The 20,660-nt window shown below is 47.7% G+C and overlaps 2 long non-coding RNA genes across 2 annotated transcripts; both read right to left on the bottom strand.

Moving 5' to 3' along the window:
* Nucleotides 1-14,284: 14,284 nt before the first annotated feature.
* LOC135390084 (uncharacterized) lies at nucleotides 14,285-15,084 on the bottom strand. Its single transcript, XR_010421698.1, has 2 exons — nucleotides 14,806-15,084; nucleotides 14,285-14,463 (listed from the first exon to the last, which is right to left on the bottom strand). It is a non-coding gene; the product is annotated as an uncharacterized LOC135390084 (long non-coding RNA).
* A 323-nt stretch (nucleotides 15,085-15,407) lies between these two features.
* LOC135390083 (uncharacterized) lies at nucleotides 15,408-16,208 on the bottom strand. Its single transcript, XR_010421697.1, has 2 exons — nucleotides 15,929-16,208; nucleotides 15,408-15,586 (listed from the first exon to the last, which is right to left on the bottom strand). It is a non-coding gene; the product is annotated as an uncharacterized LOC135390083 (long non-coding RNA).
* Nucleotides 16,209-20,660: the final 4,452 nt, after the last annotated feature.

The following is a 20,660-nucleotide window of genomic DNA, read 5'->3' as shown; positions in this document are numbered from 1 at the left end:
TGTCCCCGACTTGGTCAAGTCGGTGGAAGAGGCACGACGAGGCGGAAAGATCTCGGCCGCCGTATTTCTTGATGTTAAGAGAGCTTACGACACCGTCAGTCATCCATCAATCCTACATGCTTTATATAGCGCTGCGCTCTCACGTACAACGTTGCTTTGGATAGCTGATTTCCTCAGTCAACGATGTATTTTCGTCTGGACAAGACAAGGCGACACAGAGCAATTCCCCATCTCTCAGGGGGTACAACAAGGAAGCGTCCTAAGTCCGCTCCTCTTTAATGCCGTTATGGAGGGCATTGGAACCTGCATTCAGCGGAAAGTCAACTTGTCCCTGTATGCCGATGACATCTGTATTTGGACTACAGGCACTTCCCGTCCAGCACTCCGTCAGCGTCTTCAGCGCACGTTAGATGCCATTCGCCTCTATTTACTCCAGACAGGAATGGCACGCGCCTTCACGCGCAAAGACATGCATATATGTCGCCTGTATATTGGTGGAAGCACACTGGAGCATGTCACACATCACAAGTTTCTCGGCGTAACTCTATCATGGAATTTGTCGTGGAAGCGCCACACAGGCGTTATTGAAAAGAAAGTCCAACGCTGGGTCAACGTCATTCGTCACTTCGCAGGTATGAGATGGGGGCGAGACGAGAAGGATCTCCCCATGCTGCACAATGCCCTGGTTCGTGGCTCAGTAATGTACACTCTTCCCGTCCTGCACGGACTTCCTCAGACACTGGAACAAAGGATTCGAGCCCTGCTCGCGCGAAGCCTTCGAGTATCCGGGTATGTCTCGGGGTCCCGCGAGGCGCTGAAACCCGCCTAGTAGTGGCTGAGGCCAGTGACATCCCCATTGAGGTTCTCCTTACTCGGGAAACTGCACGCCACTATCTGCGTCTACGTGCCCATCATAAACGTCATTCTCTGATTCGCAAGCTTCACGCTTCAGACGGAACGCGAAGGTTCATGCTGCTGTAACATCATGACTTCATCGAGGCTCAATACTGCAACGGTATCGCTGTATACACGGATGGATCGTCGACCGGGGACACTTCATCTTCAGCCTTTGCCATTCCATCAGAGTCCGTTACACGTGGGTGTCGTCTGTCTCACCGCACCTCATCGACGTCCGCTGAACTTTATGCTATCTTGTTATTCTTGACATATGCGTAAAACTGCGAACCGCGGCACTGGGTAATTTATACCGACTCCAAAGCAGCTCTCCTGTGCATTAAAAACATGGGCATTCGCGGTTCCCTTTCCTCAGTGGTGATAGATATCCTGTGCGCCCTGAAGTCCCTACAAGATCGCTCCCACTCCGTTGCCTTTCAGTGGGTTCCAGGCAGAGGTGGGGAAATTACTTTTATTTTGTAATGCATTACCACTACTCATTACTTGCATAAAAAAACTAATGCATTACATTACTCATTACTTTTTGGATATTAGTAATTCATTAGTAATGTCATTACTTTAACGAAGTAATGGCATTACTCTGGCATTACATTTCATTTTAGGGCATAAGCCCCAAAGATGCTATGCATGAGTTTTTCTCTTGCTTTTTTTCGCTATAGGCAATAGCCACCCGAGTATCCCCTAATTGGTGCCACTAAATCCCCGCAGAAGCGAGTATGATAGGCAAGAACTATAGATAAGATTTATTGCAGATGCCTTTTCTAGCATTATGGAGCCGGCGGATGAAGCCCAGCCTACAGAAAAACTGGCAGAAAAACTAACTCTGACAGCACAAGAGAAACTAACACGGTACCATACCAAAACAGTGAATCACTACAGCAATAATTACGTGTTACCTTCATAGAGGATATGTGTCTATTTCACTGATTAATATCCTTTACTCCAAATGCACACAGGAGAAAATCGGTGGATATCATCATGCAGACACTTGTGACACACACCGCCGACTGTTGAACCCTTGCCGAATTCCCCAGGCCGCGCCTTTCTCTTTCCATTGTTAAAGGCGGGTTGAAGAAAACATGGATGTTCCAAATCTTCGCATGGCGCAATGAACTTTGACAAAAGTAATGAGTAATGCCACCCTGCATTACTCAGTCGAACTGTAATGCATTACCATTACTCATTACTTGCTGACAAAATGTAATTCATTACCATTACTCATTACTCAAAAGTAATGCATTACCAGTAATGCATTACTTTGTAATGCATTACTCCCCACCTCTGGTTCCAGGGCATTGCGGAATACTGGGAACCACGAGGCCGACGCTGCCGTTGCCGCTGCACATCAACAGCGGCCTTCTATGCCCATTATACTCTCGAGAGGAGACAGAAGATCCCTCCTCAGGCATTTGTCCGATTCCTGGTCTACCCTACAGTGGCAACACGACATTCCAACTAGGTCCTCTTTGGGAAATGTAGACCCAACGCTGTCATACCGGCTGCCTGCAAAGCTTCCTCGTCCCCTGAAGTCGCTCATCCACAGGCTACGTCTGAATGTGGCCTTCACTCCATTCTATCGCTACCAGCTAGGCTGTGAGGCTAGCCCTATGTGCAACGAGTGTGGTGTACTTGCAACGTAGAACACATACTCCTCCGCTGTCGGACCTATGTCAACAAAAGGCGTACACTGCAGTCACAGCTTGCCACCCTTGGCTGCCGCCCCTTCAGCTTGTCGATCATCCTCGGCCCTTGGGACACCGCGGCCCACTCCAGGGCTTTGAGGTGACAGGCCTAAAGGACTCACTCTGACCCCAACAGCGCTCTTGGACATTCCCCCCATCACGATCACGATCAGGATCGCCATCGCCGCTCCGATCATTCCCGTCATCTCTCATCGTCATCATTGTCATCACCACTCATATTAGACCCCCTATCTATGGGGTAGCGTTCCACTCTTAGAGTGGAAAACCTCCCCACTTCATCATCAGAATATATCTGTTGTTTTTGGCGGAAGGTGTTACGTGAAAGACAGCTCGACACCGCCAGTTCCGCCCGCGTGCACACAATCGCCGTAACCAATCCTCAGGAAAATTCGGTACCACCCCGGAGGTCACTTTTACCCAGTGTCGAAGATGACAAGCTCGAGTCTCAATGGTTTCGTATAGCGAAGGATGTAGCACCGCCAGAGGCACTCTGGCCTCTACAGTCTCTGCCGGTCCAGCCGATTTTGTTGCGTCTCCCGGATCTTTCAGGAACGAAGGGACCATTTCCTCGAGGTAATAGGGAAACGTTCACATGGGACTCCGCCCATTCGCTGTTGTAGCATGCTCTTAGCTTTGGGCGTTTTTCGACAGCATCGTTTCACGCTGAGAAAAGCTGGGCGTTCTGCCGCTCGAAAAACGCCTCATACGGTTGGTCCTTTAGACATGTGTTCTGCCGCCGCCGCCCGTCCGTCGCGCCGATGTGTTTGCGCTTGTTCATGGTTCATGTACAGACGCATGGCAACTCTCGGTTTTGTGCTCTTGAGGAGGTCATTTTTGAGACAGACCATGATACCGCAAATACGGTCTCTGTCTGTGAAAATGGTGTGCTTGTTTTCCATTGATAGGACTTTACATGCACAGAAAACGAGCATTATCCTGGCGCTCTAATTTTGTAAGATGGGGGCAAAAAGCGAAAAATCGCTGTAATTTGTTCGGCGAAACAAAGGAGAAAGATGGAGACAAGTCCTTCGAGTGCAAACAATTAAGTGGGCTATAGCGACCGTTTACAAGGCGCCAGAGACGCCGCTGTTCATTGGTTTATTCCTTTACCATCCTGGTTCTATTTTGCATGATTTGTCATGATGATTTTCATTCTTGCTTCTGCAGTCCACGTTTTTCTGCTGCGTTACGTCACTTTACAAATTATGTACTAACTATACCCTGCATCGCAAGCTTTGGTCTCCAGCTCCCTACGCTTAGTGCGGAGAAACACGTAGTTCTGTGAGATGAGCTGTTGTCCCTCGACGATTATTTCAGAACTCGTTCATTATTGATTCACCAATTCATTATTTGTTTATCACATGTGGTTGGTGTGGTTAGATAACGGGGCCTACACGCTAAGAAAAAAGGGCGTGAAAAAGTGGTAACATAGTTATCACCTAGGTCAACATAGCGTCTGATAAAGGGTGTAAAAGGGTGGTAAAAGCAATTATCATATATCCAAGTTGCTACAAATTGGCATACGCCCCCCTCGCTCACCGAATCAAAAGCGGTAACAGTTAACAGCTATGCGGCACAGTTCCCTTAGAAGTCGGCCCAGGCCGCACATTTCCCCAGGGCGTCAGTCGTGACGTTGCCCACGTCTGTGAGGCCGACAACGGCGAGCCCTTTCACGAGCACCACCCCACCACCACCTCTGTTTTGAGAGTGAGGCAGCAGGTAGAACTTCGCAGCCTTCTAGGCACAATATGTGCGACAACTATTACCTCCTAAAAGGTATAACTACTCCACCCTTTTTTCTAAGAGTGTAGATAGTGCTCATACACGCTGATGTTTTTTTCTTCTTCGCGCCGCCGCCGCGGCAGGTTGCAAAACCCATAGAGTTAATATAGGAAGACTCTAGACAACGTACTTGGCGCACCGTCAATGGGATTCTCCTATCCCCGAGCGTGACCGCCCTGGCGCAGCCATTCGTTGGTCATGGGCAGTGTTAGTGGACGAATTTCAGCCCCCTAACTACAGCGGAGCTGCTCCGTTTGTTCCCAACCCTGTGCAGTCACGTGTGATGACAAACGGGGGGGGGGGGGGACGAGCCGATGGAGGCAACGATGTCCACCGTAGGAAGCGAGGCCAGCCGTGTAATTGCGTTGAGGACGCACGAATCTTCGGGATACGTGCAGAATTGAGTAGTGCCATCGGAATCACAAGGTAAACGTTGCCATATGAAACGTGAATCATATCTTATCTATGAGACTACCTGCGACACCGCGAGCCCTTTGCTTTCCACCGACACAGATGAAGATGTTTACCGCCTATGACGTGTAGAAGTGGCGTTTGTATGCTTTGCGAGCGAAATCAATAAATCGTTACCCATCGTAACGAATGTAGGCATGTATTTCCGAAGGCAACAGTATTCCAAAGATGAATACACACAGTAAACCGCCATTTTCATGCTGTTCTGCGAACCAACGGGAACCGGAAATGGCAAAAACGAAACCACCCACTATCCCATGCTCTGGTCTGTCAGGATCTGTCACACAAGCAAGTGATGTAGTGGGAAAATATTCACTGCTTATTTGTTTAACGAATACGTATGAGATACGCACATAGTACGCTGAATTTAGATAGCAAATGATGAATTTAGGAAAACGAGCACGTCAAGTTTAGCGGAATGAAGCAGCCAACGGAAGGCAACACCTTCCATGACCAACGGGTGGCAGGTCCCGTGTAGTCCGACCCCTCTGGCAAAACAAGTATGACGCCGCCGCCTGCCACAATGCAATCGGCACACATATGTCTAGCAGCGCCCAGAGGAGAACCCGCGATTTTGTACTCAGCAAGCCAACACGTTAGATGCGCTTCGTTAGTTTCGTGCACGTGTTCTTTTCTGCACGTAGGTTTTGTTGTTCCCATGAGCATCTGTGCTTTCAACCTCGTCGTGTAAATTATGGAACTTTGGCACATGTCAGATATTCCCAATATAATTTCTAAATACGTTGCGGCAAAGGTTCGAATATCCAGCTACTTTAAACCGACCTCAAGTACATTTAGAATGTTTATAACTGACCACTCTTTTTGTAACCTATCCAAACGACATTAACGTTCCTTTAAACTCGCAGATCACCTTGTATGGCTGACATGAGATGGTCAGAACAGGAGTATGAGCGCGAAAGGCGGTGTCTCTCGCAAAAGCGTCGCGTTATTTCTGGCGTCGTTTTCTCGAACGTCTCTCTCCCAGCATTTTGTTCCAAAGTGCACCTGCTGGCGTTTCGCAAAAGACCGCAGTCGCAGTGTACGGGATGCTTAACTGCACAAAAGTGTCCGCTGCAAAATAGTACGAACTCGAAAGGGAAAGTAAAACGCGAGGAACGTTGAAACACTTAGGAACAAAGCGAAAGACGAGACAAGGAAGCTTTCACGGCGAAGCTACGCAATAGCCTTTTGGGGTTGTTATTTGTAACGCAATGTGTCTTCTAGAGATCGTCTGCCGATACGGTGGGGGCGCACGTGGTCACCTGCATTCTGTTCACATGGAGGAAGATAAAAATATCTACAAAACATTCAACGCTACAGAGGGCTTTGACAGGACAATCTACGACAATCTCCGCCTTGGTTTGTTCGTCCGTGTGTGAACGTGGGAGTGCAGGGAAGAAAATGTGAGAGAGGATGTGGCCGGAGTAAATAGAAAGTTTTAGTAGAACGGAAGCATGCAACAAAAACGATACGATGGTGGAGGTGAAAGGGATGCTGTTGTCGGCCTCACAGATATAGGCAACGTCACGACTGACGCCCTGGAGAATGTGCGTCATGGGCTGACTTCTAAGGGAACTGTGCCGACATACGTCCGAAAGCGTCTGTGGAAAATCCAGGAAAAGCCCCAGGCAGCACAGCCTGCACCGGGATTCGAACCCGGGTACCTCGCAGTCTCGACGTGACATGGCCAGCACGCTAACCACTGAGTCACGGGAGCTGGTACGATAGAGGTAGCTCTCAATCTGAGCTTCAGGAAAGAAATTTTAGCCACCTGAAAGAAAGCGCGTGATTGACCTATTACGTTTTCGAAGCCGTTAATGGGTGCGTTAAGTTGGTGCTCCGGGAAGGTACCCCGTTTCAGGGCATCATTTACACCTCCAAAGCGACTTCCGGTGCGCGTTCCCGGGCGGCGCGCCTCTTGTCTCATATCAACGAAAAGCAGCACCACTTCTGGCCCGTGACGCGTGTTCCGGTGTACGCGTCGTTGAACGGGCTTGATTGGCGGTTTCAATTCCCCCGCCTTCACCATGTTTACAGAATGCAGACGACAGAAGAGAGCTCAACATGTGGAGGGCGTGCGGAGAACTCGGATTTCGTATAACCTCACAAACACTGTTAAGTGGAGACATCAAGGATACGTTCTCCTGAAAACCCGGGAAAGGACGCTCGGGAGCCTGCTTCATGCGCCAATATTATGAACGCTAAAGTGAAAAAAAAATTCTCCCCTCGGTATGAAATACGCCGTTACCTTGACACAAACACACACAAAACACGCGGTTCATTGGTTGCGTCGTCTGTGATTTATGACCGATAGAAGAAAAAAAAAAGAAACGCAATTTGCGGTTTGCCACATCCACGACCATCTCTATAATACATTATTATATAGATATAGATTATTATATATATATAGATACATACATATAGAGGGAGCTGACGAGCCGCAAACACGGCGAAACACGTGTCATCTGGTGCTGTCGCATCGTTCCAGGAGTATCTGTTTCTCTGCGTGCAGCCATAGAAGCCATCTTAATCTGTAATTCTGAACCCCTCCCCATCCAGCTAAATGCAATGGAAAAACTACTCCTCCAGTTTGATCGACTTCGGAGAACACCAGTTGAAACAGACATTCTTGAACGCGTCAAGGCGCACAAGCACTCACGCTTCGCAAACCTCGTACACACCTTCTCCCTGTTAGCTGATCCACTCCCTGAAACCCCTGAGGCAATACCACCATGGCTTATCCCTGAAGTAAGCTGCGGGATGTCCATACCACACTTACGGAAGAAGAAGACAGCCTCCGCAATCGTCGCAAAATCAATCGCCTCCGACTTCTCGACGACAGACGACAGACGACACTCGACGAGCACCTGAAGATATTTACAGATGGCTCTGTCCTCCAAAAGCCCAGATCAAGCACTGCCGCCTTCTGCATCCGAGCCCTTAACTTATCTTGGAGTGGACGCATCATCACCAAAGTCTCCTCCTCAACTGCCAATCTCATAGCCGTAGAACACGTACTGAGGAACCTACAAACACTTTCCCCTCAACCATCCGTTATCCTCACTGATTCCCGCTCAGCCCTTCTTCGGATCCAGCACCCAAAGCACGAAGACACCGTGGCTTGGCAAGTTATAGACCTAATTCGAACGCTCGAGGACTTGCACTATAATGTCCACCTCCAATGGATACCCTCACATGTGGGCATAGACGGCAGTGAACAAGCGGACAACCTTGCAGCAGCAGCGCGCCAACTTGACGCAAACCTACCAGCCCCTATTGACCCTGACGCCACGCGCACGGCAATAAGGGATCATATCACCATGGTTCATCTCCAAACAGCAAACACTCCAGCAGAATACGCACCTGCCTGTCCGACCAGAGGACTTCCGAGACACACTGCCACGCTTATACATCGCATGAGAACGGGAAGTGCCTTCACACCAGCGTTCCTGCATAAACTCGGACGAACAGAGTCACCATACTGCAGCAGCTGTAGAGAACTGTCCGATGTATGCCATCTTCTCCTTCGTTGCGGGAGGTATCACAGCGAAAGACAATCCCTACTTCAACGTCTTCAGGGCACAGGAACGACTTTACGCTCTTCTAATGACCCCACGCACCCTCAAGGGTCAAGATATACCCTAAGGAAAATTCGGGACGCACTCCTCAGCTTCCTAGAAGACACCGGACTTTCGTCAGTTTTGTAATTTCATCCACCTCTTTCCTTTCTTTCTTAACTATTTCGCTTATTCTTTTCCTCCCTTACTCCTCTCCTTTGGAAATGTAACTTGCCGCCATTATTCTGAGCAGGCAGACCACATTCCTTTTTCTTAATAAACGTCACTACCACCACCCGAACGATGCGCAGCTACCCACAGCTGACGAGCCGCAAACACGGCGAAACTGTGTCCTCTGGTGCTGTCGCATTGTTCCATGAGTATCTGTTTCTCTGCGTGCAGCCATAGAAGCCATCTTAATCTGTAATTCTGAATTTCAAACACGTCTAGTGTCATTTACTTGTTTCTTTAATGGCTTTTTTTCCTGCATTATAATTCACTGGCTTGGACTGTGGCATTGTGGAGTGCTCAGTCACCCTCCCAGGTGTATATTGCTCGCTGAGCGACCCCTGGTTTGCCAATCCCGAATGATGCGCAGCTACCCACAGCTGACGATCCGCAAACACGGCAAAACTGTGTCCTCTGGTGCTGTCGCATCGTTCCATGAGTAGCTGTTTCTCTGCGTGCAGCCATAGAAGCCATCTTAATCTGTAATTCTGAATTTCAAACACGTCTAGTGTCATTTACTTGTCTCTTTAATGGCTTTTTTTCCTGCATTATAATTCACTGGCTTGGACTGTGGCATTGTGGAGTGCTCAGTCACCCTCCCAGGTGTATATTGCTCGCTGAGCGACCCCTGGTTTGCCAATCCCGAACGATGTGCAGCTACCCACAGCTGACGATCCGCAAACACGGCGAAACTGTGTCCTCTGGTGCTGTCGCATCGTTCCATGAGTAGCTGTTTCTCTGCGTGCAGCCATAGAAGCCATCTTAATCTGTAATTCTGAATTTCAAACACGTCTAGTGTCATTTACTTGTCTCTTTGATGGCTTTTTTTTTCCTGCATTATAATTCACTGGCTTGGACTGTGGCATTGTGGAGTGCTCAGTCACCCTCCCAGGTGTATATTGCTCGCTGAGCGACCCCTGGTTTGCCAATCCCGAACGACGCGCAGCTACCCACAGCTGACGATCCGCAAACACGGCGAAACTGTGTCCTCTGGTGCTGTCGCATCGTTCCATGAGTAGCTGTTTCTCTGCGTGCAGCCATAGAAGCCATCTTAATCTGTAATTCTGAATTTCAAACACGTCTAGTGTCATTTACTTGTTTCTGTAATAGCTTTTGTTCCTGCATTATAATTCACTGGCTTGCACCGTGGCATTGAGGAGTGCTCAGTCACCCTCCCATGTGTATATAGCTCGCTGAGTGACCCCTAGCTGGTACATATGATTTGGTGTCCTCTACAGACGTCAGCGTCAAAGTTCGTTGCAAGACGCGCAAGAAAACTTATTCATACAGCAAGACATCTACAGCCAACTTGAAGAAGCACCTGGAAGTAAGTTACCTTGTATTGTGAACATTTTGCCGGCATTAGTAGGTTACGAAACGGTTTTTCAGAGGGAAGCATCCTGGTCTGCACCGTGTTGCACAGGAGAAGCGTATAGCTCTTGATGGCGAAAGGCAACCAAGCACTCAGGCTAAACGGAAGAAATTTGTGGAACTGGTAGCCACGTCGTCTACAGTATCTCAGAGACAGATGGAACGAGCTATTTTAAATTTTTGTTGTGGGGAGCATGCAGTGTTTTTCCGTTGTGGAGAACGAGCAGTTTAGACGCATGATTGAGGTACTCCAGCCTTCAAGAACAGTAATCGGGCGAAAACCTCTTGTTGCCCGGCTCAACAGTGCTTACGACGACATGAAGCAATCACTTGTTGAGAGGTTAGGGAAGGTTTCTGGCCGTCTGCTGCACAGCCGACTGCTGGACTGCTTTGCACGGGTATTCCAATATGCTGAATATTGGAATACCTGTACCTGGAATCGCAGCAGGAGGAAAAGAATATGCTGAATGTGCAGGAAGCAGACTAGTGTTAAAACAGCGTGCTTTCAATTTTAACAGGAGCTTCATCGGTGCCACCGCACACTGGACTGGATAGACGAAAGCACGTTGGAGAGAAGATCAGTGGTGATAGCGTGCCGCAAAATGTCTGGTGGTCACACCTACGACAAGTTACCGAAATGTAATATACAGGGTGTCCCAGAAAACGTGTCATTGAATTATAAAAAAAACTACACCACCTAGAGTCATGCGGTCAACGGTATTTGTTCTTACTGGGTTTTTGCCACCTCCTCATGTGAATGTCATGTGACGTAAGTTTAATTATGTAAATTTTTGCGAGCTTAAGTCGGAAATTTGCCTAGTAAAGGTCACTTTTTTACCCCACCAATGTGAAGAGCGTGTCTAATTTACTCAAATTAATGATAATTGACAGGGATATTCAGGAGCTATCCCATCGGAAAAAATAGCCGAACATCATGCTCTACGGAGGTCGCACAGAATAGCGCACGATGAATTTTTCAGCGCAATCTGTGTCAGTCCGACGAAAGGAGGTTGTAAACCCAGCCCACCCCAGCATCGCAGAAAGAGATAACGCAGGCATGGCTTATCACGTCCGACTCTCGCTGGGATAATGCTTTCCCTCTCCCAATTTTAGGAACTGTTACTTTTTCTACTATCACTCTGTGGGCTGGCTTCGGAACCTCCTTTCGTCGGACTGCGAGCGATTGCGCTCAGAAAGACATAGCGCGTTATGGTCTGGTGCTCCGAAAAGCATGATATTCGGCTATTTTTTCCGATGGGATAGCTCGTAAATATCACTGCCAATTATCATGAATTTGAGTGAATTCGGCACGCTCTTCATATTGGTGGGGTAAAAAAGTGACCTTCCCTTGGCAAATTTCTGAGTTCAGTTCGCAAATATTTGCATAATTCAACTTGGGGTACATGACATTAACTTTACAAGGTGGCAAAAACCTAATAAGAACAAATGCCGTTGACCGCATGATTCTAGGTGGCGTAGTTTTTTTATTATAATTCAATGACACGTTTTCTGGGACACCCTGTATATAAATAGCATAACTTCAATGCATGCAATAAACCCTGTTGATCTCATTCTTTGCTTGGAAAATTTCTAAAGTAACTGTAACTTGTAACTGTAACTAGTAGCTGTAACTGTAGCTAGTTACAATTTTCACAGGGTAACTGTAACATAGTTATCTTTTTGCTCGAGTAACTGTAACTGTAACTTAGTCACTTTTGAAAGCAACTTTTCCCAAGACTGCATTGAATGTATTATATATAAAGAAAATTTATTACATTAACCTGATGATATGTAAAGTGCAAGCAGTGAAACTGAATGTATTGAAGCGTATTGCACGTACCTGCAAGTATAGTAGAACATGTAATGTAAATTGCAGTTCATCATTGCTCATATCTGCATTTGAAATTGAATTTTGGTTTGATGTTGATGATGGGTTTGATGATGTACAAGACGGGGAAGTTGGTGTTGTATCATATCGTTGGGATGCAGACAAAAGACACGGGCAAGAGGTTAGACAAGTCACGTAGAGGACTCAGGCCCGGATTCTCGGTTCGTCCTCAGTGTTAAGCGCACGCGAAGGGGCCTTTTTGTCCATGCTTCGTGAATGGACGAAAGGGTGCCTGCGCGTGCACTTAACCCTCAGGGCGGAGCGAGAATCCGGGCCTCAGTTTCGATTAGTTGTGTCGTCCCCTTGATACTGGAGGCCTACTTCATTGAGACTTGCCAAGATAAATGTACCAGTGCACCGTCGACTGTGTTGACTTGTCAGGGCGCTCGGGCGGGTATACCGTGGCTACACGTGTGGGAACCTAATCGGGGGGGGGGGGGGGGGTTGAACTGATTGGGTCATGTGTGTACTGTTGCGATTCTCGTGCGAGTCAGCTCTCAAGGAAAAGGAGAAGGCAGGGCCCGGTCCAATTGTAGAAGAACGTTTATTCTACATAGCGTGGACGAACAAAAAGGCGCGAGGTCCTACAGCATCTCGCTTATATACAGAAGAACAAGAAAAACACAAATATACAATTCATAGTTTATGTCCCGTCGCTTGAGCACGTTCGAGCGATTCTCCCGTGAACTCCGGCCTCATCTTGTTCATCACTCCCGGGGCATCAAGTCGCAGGATTCCCCACGAGCCGATCAGGTTACGTTGACCGTGTCTGGGTGGCATTGCGAGGAAACAGTCCCAATCGTAACAGTACCAATCGGGAGTTTTATTCTTCAGGAAGGAGATATATATTCCATGTTATTACAAATAAAAGGCTCAGTTGCGAGTATGCGGAAGTTCTGTCACCTACGTTACTTGTCTGTTCGTGTTTTTTGGCTGCCTCCCGACGTTATAATCAGAAGACGAACAGGAAAAAGAAAAAGAAGGAAACGAGGAACACGAAAAAGAAGAAGCAAAAGGAAAAGAAGGAGAAAAGGGGGAAGAGGACAAGAGGAAGCGAAAGAAGAAGGAGAAGGTGGAGTCCAGTTCGTACGGTGGTGATCTGGTACATTGCGGACGAAGTAGCAAGTAGAGCCATCTTGTTGTGATGGACAGTCTATAGCGCTGAAAGAAAAAGTGAGAGGAGGAAGGAATTACCGAGAAAGGGTATAGGCAAGGGCACTGTCACAGAAATGTACGTATATATGCATACATCTAGCATAATTCATCAGGTGATTTGCACAACCAATATGATAAATGTTATGTAAGTCTGCGAAGGAGGGATTAACATTTTATACGTGCGACCCCTTATCAAACACACCGAACGTTCCATTTAGTTTCGCCCAGGAATGCATGTTGTACTAATGTGCATAGCCGGGCACTTGGGTCTTCCTTGTGTTTCTTCTTCTTGCGCTTGAACCTCTTCTAAAAACAATTATGAAGCAGGAATAACTGAATAATAACTTCAATTTAAAAAAAAGAATGAAAAGTGCAGAAGTGCTTGCAGTTGCTCAACGTAACACGTCAACATCATCATCAACGTAGTCATTACATCCGGTAACGGAATTAACATTAAGGTTTACTTATTTACACAGCCTGTTACGTTCACCTATTCGGCAATTCAAGTTGTCAGGAATGTGGCACGGGGCTGTAAAATGACAAATGGATTTGGTTACAAAACGACCGCAGTAATCACTCCAGTTTTCACCTGAAACCCAGTAACCGACTGGCCTTCTGAGCGCGTCATAAAACCTTCCGTGTTGCACCCGTCGCTAATCGCAGTTCGATATTCCTCAACAATGAACTGGACATTCAAAAGGCTCCTCACATATTCCACGCCCTTCTTTTCAACGGGCATTGCGCATACGTATTCCTCATCTCAACCCGAAGATCTCTATCGTAGCTTTCTAATACTTTCCTGTCGCTTTTCTTCGCAATGTCGCCCACAGACAATAGTCGACCATCGACGGCTCCAGTGAGGCGGCAGGAAAGAAAATACAACAAGAAAGATCTACACACTTCTCTCAATGGAGCCATCCGCCGGAAGCTGCCGTTTACGCAATGGTCCAGGGAAAATGGCGGGCGCCCAAACCACGTGATCTCGAGGAGCCACTCACAGCGTCCCCGAGCTGCTGCGCGGGAAAAAAGCTGGGGCCCATTGCGCATGCGCAGACCGACCTCCTTTCCCAACCTCCTTCCCCTTCTCTCCTCGAGTTTTTTGTCTCTCCTCTCGTCCCCCCTACCCCCCCAGACTCGTCCGTTTGTGTTCGGCGCTTGTTGTCTTGCTGTAGAGCAACGATCATGCTGTCCCGAAGCAGACAATCAAAAAGCAATGGTGTATGACAAATCAACTTTATTTGTCCTCGGGAACTGCCTCGAAAAAGCTACAGTACATATCTTTTTACGTCTTGTAACAGGCTTCACTGGAGCTTTAGGTACTTCGACATCCAAGGGCCGTTCAAAAGCCAATGCTGAGCTATGTGCGTCGTTATTGCCGATGGTTGCGGGAGAACTAAAACAAAACAAAAAATATATTGATGATCAGTAACTCTGCACGAAAATCACTGCTATGATAGGCAATCTATCTTGATTTCGTATTTGAACACCAAGGCATTTGTCACGAATGTTTGTAGATCACAGTGAATGAACGGCTGAGACGCGCATGAGGGGCAACTAGCATAACCACACATATTTTGATTAACGGCATATCAGAAACGTACACGTTACGGCAATGCACTGCACAATGAAACGCCGCTAACGTACCGAGTGACTCGTAAATGCTGTACGTAATACACTTAACGTGATAAACCTGCATTACTTCCTTCAGTCACAAAAAAGTAATAACTTGTCTTACCGTTCACCTGCAGTACGTCGGAAAGAGTGCAGACTTCCTCTCTGACGATTTCTGCGTCCTTTGGAGGTGCAGGCGAATTCCATGTCATGTTCGTCTTCCCGCTGTTGTGATGATGGGGTGGATGTGCCATTCCGTTCTCACATTAGCAGTTCGCCACAATCTAAATCTAAAGCATTCAAAGCCCTCAAACTACCCCGTAGCGTCTGCGTGCACAACGGTTGCAGTCCAAGAGAACACGCATGGCCGGACAGACGCGATGTCTCCTCTGTCGTTCTTCTTTCTCCTCCATTCGACTGCTTCCGTCATCCGCCGGAAGCTGCCGTTTACGCAATGGTCCAGGGAAAATGGCGGGCGCCCAAACCACGTGATCTCGAGGAGCCACTCACAGCGTCCCCGAGCTGCTGCGCGGGAAAAAAGCTGGGGCCCATTGCGCATGCGCAGACCGACCTCCTTTCCCAACCTCCTTCCCCTTCTCTCCTCGAGTTTTTTGTCTCTCCTCTCGTCCCCCCTACCCCCCCAGACTCGTCCGTTTGTGTTCGGCGCTTGTTGTCTTGCTGTAGAGCAACGATCATGCTGTCCCGAAGCAGACAATCAAAAAGCAATGGTGTATGACAAATCAACTTTATTTGTCCTCGGGAACTGCCTCGAAAAAGCTACAGTACATATCTTTTTACGTCTTGTAACAGGCTTCACTGGAGCTTTAGGTACTTCGACATCCAAGGGCCGTTCAAAAGCCAATGCTGAGCTATGTGCGTCGTTATTGCCGATGGTTGCGGGAGAACTAAAACAAAACAAAAAATATATTGATGATCAGTAACTCTGCACGAAAATCACTGCTATGATAGGCAATCTATCTTGATTTCGTATTTGAACACCAAGGCATTTGTCACGAATGTTTGTAGATCACAGTGAATGAACGGCTGAGACGCGCATGAGGGGCAACTAGCATAACCACACATATTTTGATTAACGGCATATCAGAAACGTACACGTTACGGCAATGCACTGCACAATGAAACGCCGCTAACGTACCGAGTGACTCGTAAATGCTGTACGTAATACACTTAACGTGATAAACCTGCATTACTTCCTTCAGTCACAAAAAAGTAATAACTTGTCTTACCGTTCACCTGCAGTACGTCGGAAAGAGTGCAGACTTCCTCTCTGACGATTTCTGCGTCCTTTGGAGGTGCAGGCGAATTCCATGTCATGTTCGTCTTCCCGCTGTTGTGATGATGGGGTGGATGTGCCATTCCGTTCTCACATTAGCAGTTCGCCACAATCTAAATCTAAAGCATTCAAAGCCCTCAAACTACCCCGTAGCGTCTGCGTGCACAACGGTTGCAGTCCAAGAGAACACGCATGGCCGGACAGACGCGATGTCTCCTCTGTCGTTCTTCTTTCTCCTCCATTCGACTGCTTCCGTTGAGCGGTTCGCGCGTTCGGATACTCGCTCCTCACTCAAATGACTCTCGCCCAATCAGCGCGAAGGAAACTGACGCCAGTTTTTTAGACCAATGAGCATCCAAATATTTATACATATAATGCGCAGCCAATGAGAGGTCTTCCGAGCTGGCACGCCGGTGGCGACAATATTTTCGAGGCGGTGCGTTTCGCTTTAGAGCCGGCGGCTGCTTCCGTTGAGCGGTTCGCGCGTTCGGATACTCGCTCCTCACTCAAATGACTCTCGCCCAATCAGCGCGAAGGAAACTGACGCCAGTTTTTTAGACCAATGAGCATCCAAATATTTATACATATAATGCGCAGCCAATGAGAGGTCTTCCGAGCTGGCACGCCGGTGGCGACAATATTTTCGAGGCGGTGCGTTTCGCTTTAGAGCCGGCGGCTGATGGAGCTAGCCCGCGTGTCTGGGTTAAACAAAGCGTTTGCGAAACGCTTTTCAAAGGGTACGAGAATTATGTAGTTCATATCCAGTTGTCTTGAATGTTCTCCTTAAAAATCGGGGCCGGTCATACCTCTCGCGAATGGCGCGTGTTCTCTCCCTGTGGCCGTCCTCAGTGCCGGCGGGTATGAGTTGGAAACTTCGATTCCAAATGTCATGTAGCGTACATTTCGTTATGTTTTGTTATCTTCTTTTATTCCGTTATGTTTTATCCTATCTGTTTTTATTTGTTCCACGGATGTTTGTTTCGTTTTGTTTATTTGACGTATTTGCTCGTTTTGTTTGTTGAATTTTTTATTTTTCTGTGTGCTTGTTTTTTGTTATTTTCTGAATTGGATAGCGTGTTATTTGCTTGAAGGTCAGCCACCTGTTCATCGCAGCTTAAATCGTCGATGTCATTTACTATCCGTAAATTCGCTCTTGCGAGCTTTGTAATGCTTTCTTCTTTGTGATGTCGAAAAGGAGACTGGAAGTCGCTTTTGTCTCAGATAAACTAGCCACTTACTCTGCAGCATTGGAGTAGGGGCAGGACAATCACGTATTCAGTGGACCCAAAGACCCATTTGTCTTTTTCTGTTCCAGACCGTGTTCCACGTTACTTTTTATCCAGGACAATTGGTCACCGGACACTTGTTCACCGTCCAATTACGCACCGGACATTTGCTCAATCCCCAAATACTCGAGGTGGACAAATGCTATCATCCTATCATCCAACTGTTATGCTGCCACTTTATTTGTCATATTTCGTGACATATACAGGGTGTCCCGGAAAACGTGTCATTGAATTATAATAAAAAAAAACTACACCACCTACACTCATGCGGTCAATGGCATTTGTTCCTAGTGGGTTTTTGCCACCTCCTCATGTGAATGTCGTGTAACGTAAGTTTAATTATGTAAATTTTTGCGAGCTTAAGTCGGAAATTTGCCTAGTAAAGGTCACTTTTTTATCCCACTAATGTGAAGAGCGTGTCTAATTTAGTCAAATTAATGATAATTTACAGGGATATTCAGGAGCTATCCCATCGGAAAAAAGAGCCGAACATCATGCTCTACGGAGGCCGAACAGAATAGCGCACGATGAATTTTTCAGCGCAATCTTTGTCAGTCCGACGAAAGGAGATTGGAAACCCAGCCCTCCCCGACGTCGCAAAAAGAGGTAAAACAGGCATGGCTTATCACGTCCGACTTTCGCTGGGATAATGCTTTCCCTCTCCCCAATTTTAGGAACTGTTACTTTTTCTACTATCACTCTGTGGGCTTGCTTCGGAACATCCTTTCGTCGCACTGAGAGCGATTGCGCTCAAAAAGTCATCGCGCGCTATGGTCCACTCAGCTACCAGCCACGCGCACAAGGAACTCACAAGACAGACGTACGGCGAACGTCAGACTTGAGGCCGCTCTGCTAGCACTGTGAAGAAGCCACCCGGGTCTACCGCCGTTTTCCCGTACCGACGACTGGGTCTACCCGGATTTTCACCTGACGCCTCCCGCCTTCAGCGCGTAGTCACCCCGCAGCAATTGAAGACTCTCTACAGCAGCAGCATGCTTCTGCTGACTCACGACGCGACCACTCTCCGAGCTCGACGAACAGCAATACAGACCGCCGCGACGCTCAGAACCTTACGAGTGACCTGCAAATACTCATCGACGACCACGAGACAACTGCATTAATCGATAACGGCGCCGACGACAATGTTAAAGACGACGACGTTGGCTACGAGGCTTCGCAGGGTGCAAACGAAATGCGATGAGTCGACACAGGTTCTGACATCGGGACGATGCCCCGTCTACGGAGGGGGCACTGCCACGAATCATCATCGCGAAACTTCCAGGGCAGGCACGAAACGGTACATCTCATCCCGGCGCATGCTGAAGAAGAAGCAAGAAGCTTCCAGACACATCGCCTGCTCTCTGGCAAACGCACGTGCTCTTTCTAGACTTTTCGGCGCGACGCTTAAATGCTTGTGCGCTCCAAGCTGGAGCATTCATTCTTTGGACTCAGTTGTGTTCAGAGAGCTATCACCCTTGTGCTTTTGCTACCAAGTAGTCCCCTACGAAAATGCCAGATCTGGCCACATCTGGAAATCCACTTATCAGGCCAGATCTGAAATTGGGCAAATCAGGCCAGATCTGAAATTGGGCAAATCAGGCCAGATCTGAGATCGTGCCAGATCTGGCCAGATCTGAGATTGTGCCAGATCTGCCAGCTATCATCGCATGCTAGGAACCTGGAAGCTAAAGCAAAAAATCAACCAAAACACGTATGTGCAAAACACACATGTATACTATTTATTCCTCATTTCAGACATCAGGGTGCCGAGTGACTTCAGCACATTCCTCTCGCAATAGTCGATTTTCATTGCCTGCGCGACGTCTCTTGTAAACGCTGCAAAAGAAAAGAAAAGGGACAATTACTAATAGGCAAGCAAGCACTTGGGAACAAGTCCTGCAAAGTATGAGGCCGTTTGCACAAAAATTTGAGCACAGTAGGCGACCGCTAATTCGGACTGTCCAATATATTTCAGACAAAATTAGCGGCATTCAGAAGCCCCATAGAACCAATGTATTTTTACTTCCAACAATTCAGACAGGTTTCAGGACTGACAGCTCGATATTTCTGACAAATTTCTGTCCGAGCTGCTTGTTTTCGGTGATTTTCCGTATCCCGGACACCAAATCATCCCAAACGTGCCACGCGTCCAGCATGATCAACAACCCACGTCCGCGTAGGGTTGTCTTCGACAGCGATCCGATGAGGGAAAGCCCACGTGGCCGGAACTTCCGCTGGAAAGATTAGCAGAAATCTCAGTCACGTGGCCACTTCTGAAAATACGTGATCCCAATCGCACGCCGCAGGTCTTCGCATTTCCCCCTGTTCGTGGTTTGTGTTTTTTGCACAGAGTTCTCTGAAGTCTGCAACAGCAGCCCATTTCCCATATTGTTGTATCGAATATGGCCCAAGGACAATGAGGTTTGGTGGTGGTGGTGACGACGACGACAACAGTTTAGTGGATGGCCAGTCTTTGGTCGCAGAACTCTATGGCTTGGGGGTGATATCCCATCCAGTGCAACTGACATTTACGTTAGTGTCAATTTGGGTGTGGTACTATGTGCTGAAATAATTGATGATGTGGTCGACACGAAGTCCTAGACTCACAAGCGTGAGAATTGCACGATGACAGCATCATGAATATCGGAGACCGTATTCCAACATTTCAACGGGAGCAATTTGCAGGGTTTCAATACACTCGGAAGTGTGCATACTGACTGCGCAGCATTGACAGAAATATGCTGTAACACCTGTTCTTGTTTCCGAACTACTAAGGAAATGGGAATCAACAGTTCTATCAAGCTACTTCGAGTGCTCCAAACAAATGTTGTACTGGTAGCGAATTTTGATCGGTTATGAATAATTCGGACAAATTTCGTGGATACTTGGAGTCTGAATAGTCAAACGTACTGGTCTGATACCTGTTATTTGCATTGAAATTGTGTAGTGGCCTCTACCGTTGTGTATATTTCGCACGAGACTGAGATGCGAGACACTTACTAAGAAGTGCAGCGAGTCCTCTCGGGTTCAGACCGGGCCGTGCCTCTTCGCGCTTGCCAAGCCCCTTAGCTGGCAGTCCTTTCACAGAGCAGTCCAATATGTACTGCTCTTCAAAAATCTGACGTAGAAGGCTCCTGGCCAACGATGTTGATGTACGGGCCAGAGATGCTCGGCTGCTTGTTCCAGTGGGGACATAAATGTCACTTCCTGGAACAAGCTCTTCGACCTGAAAAAGCAAGGAGAGAGCGTGAGCCAAAGTCGTAGCAGCATTGCCGTAGCCAGACCTGCAAGGCAAGGGTGGCTGATGCCCCACTTCCTCGTGCAGCACTGACGCATACATTTTCTGTTTTCCTGATGAACTGCAACACAACAGCAAGGATTTCTTAATGTGAACTACTG

Source organism: Ornithodoros turicata, chromosome 3, assembly GCF_037126465.1.
Source record: "Ornithodoros turicata isolate Travis chromosome 3, ASM3712646v1, whole genome shotgun sequence".
Lineage (NCBI taxonomy): Eukaryota > Metazoa > Arthropoda > Arachnida > Ixodida > Argasidae > Ornithodoros > Ornithodoros turicata.
The sequence above is the reverse complement of the archived record's forward strand: the minus strand, read 5'-3'. Positions and strand labels throughout refer to the sequence as shown.